We start from the raw sequence: 10,792 nt of genomic DNA on the forward strand, positions 1-10,792 counted from the left end.
AAAGATCATCAAAATCAGAGCTGTTCGGCTGGGTTCCTTAATATTGCCATTTTTTGAGCTTTAGTTACTATAAGTTCAATAACTTGTTCATCAATTTTGTTTTTGAGATTTAGGTATATTAGTTGTTTTGGGGTAAAGAACCCCCTTAATAGATCAAAAGATCAATGTCTGTGTTCTTGCTTACTCTATGCGCTATACACTTGTCCATCGTTTAAACAACCAGAACCCGACCAAACAACACAGGATCTATGTGCGCGGTTTCTAGATCTGGAATCTGAAGTTGTTAATCTAGGTGAGTTCCGCGGCTATTACACATATACTAGGTGCGAGAGTCTATATAAGCCTTGCATCAGATAATAATCCTATACAAATTTTCTGTGTGGTTATAGTTTGATTTGTTTATTGGAAATTAATTGAGTTCAGACTTTTGAAAAATATGCATTCAGTGTTATTATTATTATTATTGTATGCAGTTGGAATTTATGGAGGCTTCGTTATAAATACGATTAACCGTTATGTTGATGATGTAATTGATATAAATGGGGAACAAAACTGCACAATCTGACAAGTAATGCTTATGTTAGAATCTTAAGTTTCATCTTTTTGTTTTTATGCTCCTCATTATGGAATGCAGCGAGGCGTATGAAAAACAAAACGGAAATCACGCAAGCATTTCAAAGTGTGAAGACGCTTGTTCCAAGGTGTCAGTTTCCTGTCTGGAGCTGCTGGAAACAATTGAAAACAAAAGAATTAATACAAAAAAACAATGTGGTTAGGTGATATAATCGGGTAGACACATTTATGGAAATAAAAATATAAAATGATGTCAGACAGAGGATTGAGTGTAAGAATCCAGATTAAATGTACATTGTTCCTAATGCGGCGCGACTTGGTATGATATTGTTAAGTTAGGTATTTTTAATGAATTTGAATTAAGATATTTTCCAAAGAACAGGAGTTTAATCATTGTAAGATTCCGAGTTAATTGAAAAATTACAGACTTTTTTCAAAGGTGATGAGATTGTGCTCCAGTTTGTATTTTTCGTTAGAGCCGTTTTTTGAAATATTAATTTTTTTTTTTTTTTTTTTGAAAAAAAACGAGTTCTCACCTTAAACCAAATTAAAAAAACTCCCGTTTTCCCGTTTTCGAAAATTCGATTTTTCAAAAAAAAAAAAAAATTTCAAAATTTTTTTTGAAAATCCTAAAATTATTTTCTTTTAAATTTTATTTTTGATTTATATAAAAATTATAAAAGTGTTTTTGTGTAAAATTTTTTGCTGAAACTAAGCAAATCGTTTGGGAGGAAATCAGATTAAAAAAAAATACGGTTCTATGGAAGGTCCCGTAATACCTAACGGTTTTTGAAAAAAACTTTTTTGATTAATAGATAACCTTGTTTAAAAAAAAACGCTTGAATTTTTTGATCAAAATCGTAGTAGGAGCCGTTTTTGAGAAAATTAAATTTTTCCAAAATTGGTAGGTACCTATATGACAGGTACAGGTACTATTTAAATATTTGTACATTTATGTCACAAAAGTGTGCCCAAGACGTTTTTCCCTTGCCAGACGGATTCCAAAACACACACAGTGATCACACGAGTGATAGGTACATCAAAAAATCAGAAAAAATTCTCTTGATTGTAAAAATGTATTCCAGACTTATTTGACCATTTTTTCAACTTAATTGCTCAGTACCGTTTTCCCCGTTTAGCCCCTTTTGTCACCATCTAAAAGAACATTATTTAAGAATCCTGAAAGTTTTGATCGGCACAATTGAACTGCAAAATACTAAAATTTTATTAAATCTAACGTGAACTACTTTTTGCCCTCAACAAGTCAGAGGTTATTTCACAGTAATTGCAAACAACTATTTAATTAATTTTGGAAATTTAAAATTTAGTCGATTTTTTCACGTTTTTCAAATCACGTTAAATATAGAAGAATTAACGTTAAGAATAGATTTTTGACAACGAGTTGTTTTCATCATTTTTTTTAGTTCTTCTACCAAAAAATGTTCCACACTTTCAAATCTTTCTACATCACTTCAGACCTTGACCATAACAACTAAAATAACTCCCACTTAACCTCGCCCACATAATAATTCATTTTCATACTCTCACCTTTAGCAGAATATCTATTCGTAGATTCGCTGCCATATACAACTTAATGGTACCACTCTACTCCCTCACAATACCGTCGTCGTTCGTTTGATAGCGCATTTAAGTGGAAGATTGTTCCTTCGCGAACCACAAGTTTCAAAGGTATAAAAGTATAGGTATCTGAAGAAAAAAAAAAAGAAATCTAAGGAAAAACTCCATCATTATCATATAAGAGAAAAAACCAAACCAATCCAATTTAGCTCCTCTGAATCTATCTGTCTTTATGTGAGTTTGTGTGTTAAGACCGTTTGCCATAATATCCTTTTCTTACCATTTCCCCGAACATAATATTGTTGGATGGCTTGACATTAGCCATATGTAATAGAGCGTAAATTTATTGCATTATTACGTCGATAGCTTATTACCTGAATGTATTTCTGCTCTTGTTGGCCTGCCCTAGCTTGGGCCTGAGTTAGTTGGTTTTCAACCCATAATGGTTTTTATAGGTAAAAATTCATACCATCCTCATTCGTAAGACAGCAACCGATAGATACTTAAATGTTTGCCTTTGATTCGAAATCAATGATTTTCGATTCTTTATCACTTCCTTTTATTTTGCGAATTCTATGCTTTAACTTCTAATCCAATGGGCATAGCGGCGCGTACGCGTACCTATTTTATTATTGTTTTTAGCTTATTTTCGGAGCTGGAATTGTGGGGGATAAGTTATTTACAGCTGGAAGGAATCTATACATAAGAGAGGGTATCTGTTAATGTGACCTTTGTGCGTATACAATTGTGAATTGTTCTTATAGCATTTTTGTTTAAGAGTGTTAATAAATATCTTAAATGGATAAAAGTTGGATTTGGGGAAAAATATTTTACTCTAGAATGAAACTGATTTCCTTTCCTAAAACCAAACTAATGGAAAAATGGTAAATTAATGAGGTAGGAAGGTGAAATTGATACACAGTGCGGTTCATATGGAAAGGAGCACTTAAGAATTGTACCCATTGAAAAGTTGCTTGATACCTATTTTTTTTTTTTATTTTTTGGATAGGTACCTACATTTGTATCTTTTTTTTTTTTGGAACCTCTTAAAATGGAAAAAAGTAGTTCAGTGTTAACAACTTAAAGTTCTAATCGAATCTACCCATCGCTCGTAAAATAAAAAATTATAAAGTTCAATTAGATATAAGAGCCGATAAAACCAGCTTTGGATTCTGCGACTAGAATGAAAATGGAAAATAAATACTTTTGGGTAATTGTTTCATCTACATATCAATCAAAGTAGGTACTCAAGTTCAAAACTGTTTTGTTTCTCAAAAAAGAATTTCTATTAATACATATTTCTTCTTTTTTTTTCAAAGTGAATACTAGTCTGAAAAAATATGTAATTTCATCAGTTTTTAAGTCAAGTCAGACAAATTGGATTTTTTACTGAGTTTTTTTTTTGAAATTCGACTACCTAATGATTATTCTAAGCTTTCGACATATGTTAAAAGTGGAAAATTGAGCTTTTTGTTTGAAATTTTAAGATCACAAATTATTTTACTATAGATAAATGAGCTAGTTATTCAAACTTGATCCTCGGGATTTGACATGAATCTTATTTAGTCCTTCCTTGAAGACGGAAAACCTTTCAAGTGAATTTAGCCTCTGATATGTTAGCTTTCGATATTGAAATTCTAGGAAATAAGATGATTTAAAGGATAGACATCTCTTAACCAATTTTTAGTTTTTAAACTAAGCGGTGACTATGGCGTATGTGTAACTTTTTTTTACAAATTTAGCAAAAAATTATCTCTCACTCAAAACTCATCGGGTGCTAACATCTTTGAGTCTTCTTCAATGACCTTTACCGTCTTCTTGATTTATAAAACTACGGATTTGCTATTTAACGCAAATGAACAGAAAATTTATATTTAAAGAGAAGATATAAGTTACATAACTTCAACTTAATTTTTCTCAGAGAAGAAAAGTGTCTCTTTTCTTCTCTGAAAAGATTTATAGGTGCTTTAAAAGAAGTTGGATCTAGTTTTTTTTTTAAATCTTTACTTATTTCACTTTCAGAAATTACCACGTTCTAAGACATAACCTAAAAAAATTTAAAAGAGCCGCAATTTTGATATTTTAACCGAAAAATCTCAGTTTTTTTCATTTTATAGAAAATATCTGAAAAGTCTTAATTTGTGGCTTAATTTGTTTTTGACAATACTTTATATTTTCCTATAGGCTCAGTTTTGAATAGTTTTTGATGTTTATAATGTCTATATTAAAAATTATCCAATAATTATAACATATATATATAAAGTGTATCTAATCCACAGAACCATATTGTAAGTGGAACATTTCTACAAATCAGATAAATCTGGAAAAAAATTTAGGGCAGAAAGAGCATAATTAAATAAAAATCACACCCTTAAACAACCGGTTAGTAGTACAGTGTCCTGCAATATTTTCTCGAGGTTGTGGAAGAAACCTGCGCCACTTTAAGAAAAACCTGATAAAAAGCTTCCAAGAATATAAACTGAACCCCATGTGCATTATTATCGCCACGAAAATTTAATTTTCTGACCTTTTTTTAATTTCCGGTTCACATTAAATGTCCCTTCTACTAATAATAATAACTTTACCGTCCACCAAGAAGGTCGAAAAATGCTAAAAGGTGTTTAAAGAGATTCAACTATGCTATTTAACCACAAATTTAAAGCACATTACTGTATTACGAAGAAATGTTATAAAAGTGGATGTTTTTTTTTTATTTGTAATTTTGAAATTAAGTTCCTACTAATAAATGTGTGGAAATTTATTTTGTAAAGCCTGGAAGCTAGAAGCATACTCACACACACTCATACCTTTATTTCTTATATGGCATGCCAATTGCAAACCCTCAAGATATTTAATTACAGAAATTCTATGGCTGTGTAAACAAGAGGGAGAGTAGGTAGGTATGTGAAGAGATGTTTATGTAGGTATGTGCCTGTTGTTTCCTTTCTCCCTTATATATGAATCTTCGATGAAATTCTGCTTCCCACATTCTTTATTATTATACTTTCTCCTTGTGTTTTCTGTTTTGCGTACCTTACCTACCTATATTCTCTTTTGTTTTCGTTAGTTAACATTCGAAGCTTTGTCTCTATGAATACTTGTAAATTTTGTACAAAAATGGCATATGTACTAAAGTTACACACAAAAAGGCGCATATACAGGCTTCAAACTGTAACAGTTACTAAACCCGTACTTGACATTCAGCTTACAGAATTTGCTGCAATATAAGGGTTGGTATGGTATAATACCCTAGTATCAGAGATATACTCGACTCGAAACCGGTATAACCAACCAACAATGATAATAATTGTGTCGTCACCCAAACTCCACGCGAAAAATGTATATTTTGTAAGACAATCTCGATGCTGAGATGAACTGTTGCCAACTGCGAACGCCAACTTAGAACGCCACGTCTAAAATTTTGACTCAAAAAACATATAATTTTGATTCAGTTAATATCCAATAAAAGTCAACTTGTGTTACTATTTAGTCAGTAGTTAAATAAGAGTGATCTGTGGGGTCACTGTGGCGTATGCGTATCTTTTTGTTATAGAACAAATAAATGCAAATTGTTTTTGTTCTTGAAAATTTTGCTATTCGTTATATGATGGTTTGCAAACGAGATGATTAGGTGAATTTAGAGTTTTAATGATTTCAGCTGAGAAAAGCTATGTTACCCTATTTCTTGATTTTTATCTTTCAACTTTCTTGGTAGGTTGGACGTCATTAAAATAAATGTTCTTTCTAATATAAGCTTTTCTGAGAACTAAAATAAATTTAAGAAATCATAATTTCAAAATATTGAAAAATTGCGCCGTGAGCAATGCCGTCTTCATCATAACGGCATACGGGGCCCGTGCCCAGGGCCCTCGAGCAGTTTCCCAACTACCAGTTAAGGTTTGGGCAAACTAAGAGAGTCCCACCCCTATGAAATATGGAAGATTTAACAAAAATTAACAAAACCATAGCGGGGATATACGCTAAACGGTGGGTAGAAGTTACGACTGCCGGCTTCGGCTTTGCCTCACGGTCTCAATATTGAGAGGAGAAGTCGCCAGTGACAAATTTTTTCATATGTACTTTTTATTTATTATTTTCCTGCGAATTGGACTGGGGCCAGATGTCCGATATAGACAGGATGAGGCTACACAATGCTCGTGCCTTTATGGACAGGGAGGGCTTGGGAAAAGCTAGTCTTTCACCAAACCCCCCCTCTTCTAAAGGTCAGAGTAAAAAGACCGAGATGGGACCTTTTACTCGCCATGTTTCAAAACAAGGGAAGGGGAAAATCCCATCGACGTCGAGTGCTAAAGACTCGGTAGTGGCAGATGAGCAATCGTCCAAAAAGAACAAAACGGATCAGATCGTGCGGACACACGTCGTTGTGCCGAGCATTTCATCAGCCAAAACAATCGTAGCACCTATCGTAGTAACCTGCGAAGACGACGTGACTCTCGAATGGCTTCGAGAGTTCATACAGAAAACGTCAGCTCCATGGCAAGGCGCCGAATTGCGTCTCATCGACGTAAGGGAGATAAAAGATCTCAACAGACCTCTTGGAAGGCTGTTGGTCAAAGGCCCGACCCTTCCTAGCGAACGGCTTGAGAGATACATCCTATCTCTGAATAGTGATCTCTTGAGCAAAGAGTGGGAAGTGGTCAAGAGTGAAAGAACGAATGATGGCACCGAATTGGTGGTGAGATTGAGCTACAAATCCTTACCACTCCTGAGGAAGGCTGACTTCAAGGTACGCGTTGGTATCACTAGGTGCAAACTTAGGTTGATTTGCAACGATAGAAAACAGGTTAGTAAAGCTATGAACTTAAACTTTATTATATAAATGGAATTGAAAATCTTACAAATCAATCTTCATCATAGTAAAGCCGCAACTGCTAACCTTGTCTACCTCATGGAGAGTAGACAATACGACGTAGCCCTGATACAGGAACCCTGGAATGTAACAGGGAATATTAAGGGTCTACATTCTAAAGAACTACTGCTGTACAAGTCAAATCTTGACAGCCAAAATAGTAACCCTAGATCATGCATAGTAGCTAAGAAACAGTTTAATCTCTTTCTTCTAACTACTTACAGCAACATTGACCAGACTACGGTAAAGTTGGAGCGCGATGGGCTTCCAATGCTCATCCTCTTGTGCACTTAAATGCCGTATGACAGTAAAGAAGGACCACCAGCAGATATCACTAAAACGTTGGTATCTTTAGAAAGTAAGAATAAATTTGATATTATTTTAGGTTGTGATTCTAACTCACACCATGTGCAATGGGGAAGCACTGATACGAATACCAGGGGCGATTCCCTTTTTGAATATATTATCGAGAACAACTTGCTGGTAGCTAATAGAGGCAACACCCCTACCTTTGTTACAAAAACACGGGAAGAGGTTCTGGATATTACCTTGACGAGTAATTCAGATACTTGCCAATTAGAACAATGGAAGGTTTTAGATGAAATCTTTTTTCCGACCATCGATCGCCTAATGGAATTCTATGTCCCTGATCCTGCCGGCACAATAAGCCCTTTAGGAATAATAGGCGTACCGATTGGCATGCTATGGTTGGTCGAGCCATTTGGAGGACTTGACAAAGTTCAGTAGGCTGTTGCCTGAGAGTTCTGATAGTTCTTCATATTCATTAAAGAAGTAGTTTCCAAAAAATGTTTTCCTAGTGCGGCAGAGTGCTTGACAGTGACAGAGGTAGTGGACAGTGTTTTCCTGTTCGTCCTCATTGCCGCAGCCTCTACATAGATCATCAGTACTAATAATATACTAATTTTATACTTTTAAACCTTGACAGCGCCACAAGACACAGCTATATCATTCTGTTTCACCAGTAAAGTTTTATTTTAAACACTGTACTATTCTATAATACTTTGTTATATTGTAGATATTCTATAGTAGCTTTTGATATTTTTCTTGTTTGTCAAATTAATTTTCTTCAAATAAATTGTATTATACATATTATTGTGCTCAATCAATCTGGAATAACAGTTTAAGAAAAATATTGAAATTTCAAGAAGAAATATTTTTTTGTTGAGATGTCCAGTCGAACTTCCTTGCCCTTAATTCAAAGACTCAAACGTCGCGAAAATTTTGATACATGGCGTTTTGCCGTTCAAAATTATTTGCAACTAGAAGAGATATGGGATTGTGTTCTTGGCACCGAAAAAGACGAAAAAAAGATTGAAAAGGCGAAAGGAATTATAATTCTTTTGGTGGATCCTATTAACTATGTCCACATTAAAGAAGCGAAAACAGCTAAAGAAGCATGGGATTCATTAAACAATATGTTTATAGATCGTGGATTGACCAGGAAAGTTAGTTTGCTAAGAACTCTTACTTCAACATCATTGGATAATTGCGAATCCGTTTAAGAATATGTTAATACTATCATTTCAACTTCACATAAGCTTCAAGAAATTGGCATGAAGACTTCAGAAGAGTGGATTGGATAACATCTTCTAGCAGGACTTCCAGAGAGATTCATACCGATGATAATTCGTATTGACTGCTCAGGCGCAGAAATTTCTGGTGACTTCGTGAAAACCAAAATTTCGCAGGAATTATCATCGGTATGAATCTCTCTGGAAGTCCTGCTAGAAGATGTTATCCAATCCACTCTTCTGAAATCTTCATGCCAATTTCTTGAAGCGTATGTGAAGTTGAAATGATAGTATTAACATATTCTTCAACGGATTCGCAATTATCCAATGATGTTGAAGTAAGAGTTTTTAGCAAACTAACTTTTCTGGTCAATCCAATCTGTAAACAAATTGTTTAATGAATCCCACGCTTCTTTAGCTGTTTTCGCTTCTTTAATGTGGGCATAGTTAATAGGATCCACCAAAAGAATTATAATTGCTGTCGCCTTTTCAATCTTTTTTTCGTCTTTTTCGGTGCCAAGAACACAATCCCATAACTCTTCTAGTTGCAATTTTTTTTGAACGGCAAAACGCCATGTATCAAAATGTTCGCGACCTTTGAGTCTTTGAATTAAAGGCAAGGAAGTTCGACTGGACATCTCAACAAAAAATATTTCTTCTTGAAATTTTAATATTTTTCTTAAACAGTTATTCCCATTGACCTATTAGATATGGACTGCCAGGAGCAGGTTCAAGCTATAGTGGCGCCCCTTGGTAAGGCAGCGGGAAATAGTATTTTTTGAATTTTATGTTTCCCAAGAACAAAAAGGTAAAAAAAATTAAAAATTGTTTTCACTGAAGTTTTCATATTAAAATTTATATTCTCTTCTTTCAGATGGAAAAACATTTTAAAATAAAAGGCACGACTGGGTCGCACGAACTTGCTCTTAGAGTTCAGGTTGCTTAAATATTTAAGACTTTTTATATAGAAACTTGGGAAATGTAGGTACCTACATAAAAAAAAAAAAAAAAAAAAAAAACAAAACAAAAATTCATTTTTCAAAAAAATAAAACAATATCTGAAATCAAATCGCCCCACAAAACAAGTATGCAATTTTATTTGATATATTAAGGTGCATTTTTAGAAAAAAAATTTTCAAAATCGTTAGAGCCGTTTTTTAAAAAAACTAATTTTTTATAAATAATTTTTTGAAAAAAAAGTTTAAAAATAAAACTGGTATGCCATTTTGTAGAAATAACTAATCAACATCTAAAAACAAAATTTCAAAAAAATTCAATGTCCCGTTTTCGAAAATTTGATTTTTCAAAAAAAAAAATTCAAAATTTTTTTAAAAATCCAAAAATTAATTTTTTCAAAATTTTATTTTTGACTTATATTAAAATTGTATAAATGCTTTTGTATAAAAAATTTCGTTGAAATACAATAAGTAGTTTTGCAGAAAATCCGATTTGAAAAAAGCGGTCCTATTGCAGGTACCGTTAATAATGATTTTCAAAAAAAAATTTTTTCTTCAAAAGATAGATCTTGTTTAAAAACTAACATTTTAATTTTTTTAACAAAATCGTTGGAGCCGTTTTCGTGAAATTAAACTTTTCCGAAATTTTTGAATGACAGGTACCGTTATTTTTGGTCCAAAAAAATTAATTCCAAAAACCCCTCTGCTACATAGCAGGTTTGAAGTCAATCGGTCCACCCGTTTAGGCTCTAGTTCCTTATACAGACAGACAGACAGACTGACAGACAGACAGACTGACAGACAGACGGACAGACGGACTTCCGGGACCCACTTTTTTCGCATTGCCTATCATCGTAATGTCATGGAAAAATGTTATCTCAACTTTTTTTTTTGTACGAATGCATAACTTGATATATAGTACCTATATCGCAAGTAAAAATGGTGTAATGGTTGAGTCGTAGTTCTTTTCACAGTAAACCAAAGCTAGATTGACAAAGTTACCCAATATGTTCAGCATCTCTGACTTATGGATATAAATGGGGGCGTCTGTCCAGGTAGCAAATCTGCCTTCCATCCAAGACAAATTCCATGTGATAAAAAATTTGCATCTGACAAATAAACAAATAGAAAATTATTGATAAAAGAACATTTTTGATTTATTTTATAGGATGAACGAATTATTTATAATTTTTAATAACTTTCAAGCATTAATAAATTGAAAATAATACCTTTTTTCAGTATGATTTCATTTTGATACCGACATTTTTCTTTTCACAAAAATT

General features: G+C 33.3%; 1 long non-coding RNA gene across 1 annotated transcript; it reads left to right on the forward strand.

The window, feature by feature from the left end:
• Positions 1-9,241: 9,241 nt before the first annotated feature.
• LOC129911589 (uncharacterized) lies at positions 9,242-9,465 on the forward strand. The gene is made up of 2 exons (XR_008771675.1): positions 9,242-9,361; positions 9,428-9,465. It is a non-coding gene; the product is annotated as an uncharacterized LOC129911589 (long non-coding RNA).
• Positions 9,466-10,792: the final 1,327 nt, after the last annotated feature.

Source organism: Episyrphus balteatus, chromosome 2 (assembly GCF_945859705.1).
Source record: "Episyrphus balteatus chromosome 2, idEpiBalt1.1, whole genome shotgun sequence".
In the NCBI taxonomy this organism is placed as follows: domain Eukaryota; kingdom Metazoa; phylum Arthropoda; class Insecta; order Diptera; family Syrphidae; genus Episyrphus; species Episyrphus balteatus.